The sequence below is a fragment of the Pinus tabuliformis genome, chromosome 1_1 (genome assembly GCF_031772625.1).
Source record: "Pinus tabuliformis cultivar Carrire ecotype Pingquan chromosome 1_1, CPIR1, whole genome shotgun sequence".
Taxonomy (NCBI): domain Eukaryota; kingdom Viridiplantae; phylum Streptophyta; class Pinopsida; order Pinales; family Pinaceae; genus Pinus; species Pinus tabuliformis.
This window is the reverse complement of record NC_142297.1, coordinates 517,771,961-517,775,646: the sequence shown is the minus strand read 5'-3', so window position 1 is coordinate 517,775,646 and position 3,686 is coordinate 517,771,961.

Below are 3,686 nucleotides of genomic sequence, written 5' to 3'. Positions count from 1 at the left end.
ATGTTAGAGAACATTGGCCTCTCTTCCTAGGATTTGATGTATCGTCAAATAACATCTTCAAAAACATTTGGTTTGATGTGATCTTTAACAAGCTCCAGCACACAAATTTTTTTTTTAACAGTAATGACACAATGACTAAGCAAGAGTCGAGACGTCCCATATTAGCCATAGAAAGAGTGAAAACTCTTTAGGTCTTCCTACTCCTTGAGCCTAATCAATATAGGCTAAGCATGTCATTTCAGGGAATCAAACCTGGGTGGTCAGGGAGTTAACAACCCACCTCAACCACTCGACCTACCCTTACTTGACCACATTCACAAACAAAATGAAATTCATGTGTATCAAATTCATGGGCTCCAACCTAGACATGTCCTTGAAATAATTTGTAGACTCCAAATGAAGGTTTTCAGTGAATAAACTCAACATCTCTTGAGCAATTATTTCTATCTTAATGCATACCTTGCAAGTGTATCCCAAAAATGTGTGGGGACGGCTGGTGAGAGTGAAAGATTATTAATGTTGTTTAACATGAGTGTCAAAGCAATCAAGTCACCCAGTCTAATGTTTGATCATTAGTTGTCACAAACATCTTACTATAAACTTGAGAGGCTACTACTTGCAGTGCATATCTCAACTTTTCTCCTAATGGAAGGCTGAAGAATTCTTTAGCTACAACATTTATCTCATTTTTTAAAATGTGAGGAATTCAATGGTTTAAAATATGGAAGAAACCCCATTCATGGAAGGCATTGAAAAGCCTGTCAAGACGACAATTCTTCACACAACGATCGTATCCCATTTGTCGACCTCATCCAAGTATTCACACAGTTCTACATTCCTCTACAATTGTTATAGATATTCTCTCTCGACAAGCCTCACGCATAGGCCCGTGCCAGTCTCAACAGATCTTATTTTATGTTTCCAGGACAAGCTTTGTCAACGGAGTTGAAGATGAACCAAATTCTCTAGTCGCGATTGTTGAATGAGCATTCAATGAAGCACTAGTCAATACTGGTGTGACCTTGAGCGACGAAAAGGGTAAAGAAGAGACAAGGATTTTTTACACTTAGGGACAAAAATTCTTTCCACACGCAGTCATACACACAACATAAAACAAACACGATGTTATTCTAATTCTACATATGTACAAAGGATTAGCTCTTTATATTTATTCCATCTTCCTAAGCCCTCCCTTGAGAGAGACAAACCCATACAGGCTATGAAACCCAAAAAGAAATTGAAATCGAAGAAATAATGCATAGAAAACACAGAAAACTATTCATATATTACTCATTCAAACCAAGATACATCACACTATTATAGCGCTTATGAGATCCAACATATTCCAAACAAGGATGTTGATTCTTAAGAAAATATCTCAAGAGCTTAACCAACCAACAAACCAAATCTACCTATTTACTAATGTAAGTGTTATTTCCAAATCAAACTTGCGATGATTGGCCATCAAAATAAGCCCTTTTCTCTCTTTGCCATTTTTTTAAAGAATTTTGTATTTTACGTAATTTAAAATTTACATATTAAGTGGATATAGAGTTTTCAAAATTTAAATTTAATTTTGGATAATATGTTTCAAAAAACATTTATGAAATATTTTCATTGGCACTCGGACATAGGGACACATTTATTTTAAAAGTAGTTTTTTGTTTTCTTAATTCTTTTTTAATGGATGCAATTAAACAAATTAAATTGCTCATAAATACTATAGGTATGAATCCATAAATAAAATTAAAATACTTATTAATATGATACATCTCACATTACTAAAATTTAAAAATCATAAAATTTAACTAATTTATAATTCTATTTTAAATTATTATTATTATTAATTATAAAAATAATTAATATATAAGTTAAACATATATAAGTCAAGTGGGTTTTTCTTGGGTGGTTGGGAGGAATGATTAGAATCATCCCCACCTAGAATCAATTCTTGCAAGTGACATGATAAACTTTGATGTAATGGATTGAGTATGTATATTCCTCATATGGCATATGTGGATATTTACTTGTGAAATATGGAACAAGATTCTTAACCATGGAGATTTACCCCTACTTTAATATGGAGATTTTAATTTTTAAATAGGATTTCTTATAATATCATGGGCTAATACCATGACTTAACAATACTATATGCTTAAAAAACCACGAGTCACTTTATATGATACGTGTTCATATTACATTATTTTTTAATTAATCAATTAATTAAAAGAGAAAAATAACATAACTACTTTGGAGATAAATATCAACCTTTAATTTGTGTATACTATTATAATTGACAAACCATATAAATTAAATAGCTGGTATGTGTAGGAATTTAGAGGGTAAGCTTCTCAGATAGAATACCAAAGGACAATTCTCACAAATAGATCACAGATTAATACACCAATTTTCTTGATGTGGTTAAAACCCTCAAAGAGGGAAACAGTCCATGGCCTAAGCCAACGCGGCCACTTCAGGCAATTTATTAATGTAAAAGAAAGAAAATTTACATAAGCTTCTCTCATGAACAATCACCTAACAAATGACCCTCCATGATATTTAAATAGAGATCATGGACCAATCGGGTGTTAAGCCACATATCAAGTGTCGTAATATCGAGGAGAGAATGAACCATTAGATCACTTGATGTCTATAACATATCGTGACCGTCAGATTGTAAGTTACAAAAAGTACATACTAAAGAAAAATACTTTAACTAACGATACACTAGACCAAGTTGTACTTAATTATTTCCTGTGTCGGAATATCCTAACATCCCCCCTTAAGAACAACTTGGGATAGGATTGAAGGATGTACAAAGATGACACAATAGGAGAAGGAATGAGGAATTAGATCATATCCCCCCTTAGTGACAACTTCCTAAACTCAAACCATAAATCGAAGTTTGGTAAACTTCGCCTATGTGAGAGCCTTTGTAAAGATGTCTGCAACTTGATCATCGGTTGGACAATATTACACTTCAAGAAAATGGTCATGAATGATATTTTTGATGAGGTGCATGTGTAGTTCAATGTGTTTGCTGCGCTGATGTTGAACTGGACTTTTGCATAGTTGAATGGCACTTTGATTATCACACCAAAGTGTAGTCGGATGTTTCTGCTGAAAGCCAAACTCTGACAAGATATGACAAAGCCATAGGGCTTCCTTACTAGCTTCAATGGCACGACGATACTCTGATTCTGCTAAAGAAAGAGAAATGACACTTTGTTTCTTGCAAGCGCATGTAATAGGTCCATAACCAAGAGTGAAGATATAACCTGCAGTAGAATTCTGATCGTCAGGGTCACCAGCCCAATCAGAATCAGTGAAACCAACCAATAGAGGAGATGCTTCTACACGATAATGAATTCCAAACAGAACTGTACCTCAAACATAATGAAGTATTCTTTTAGTTGATTTCTAATGAATTTCATGTGGTTTTTTCATAAACCGAGCAACAAGGCCAAGATCAAAGGAAAGGTCAGGACGAGTATGGGTCAGATACAAAAGTTTTGCAATAAGCTAACTGTATAAGGTAGCATCAACTTTTGGGGAAGTACAAGTGACTGGAAGTTTGGCTCCAGGCTGAAAGGGAGAAGGGGATGGATTGCAGTGTTCCATGTGAAAGTGGCATAAAATATCACATAAATACTTGGACTGGGAAAGGGAAATACCTTCTTTGGATT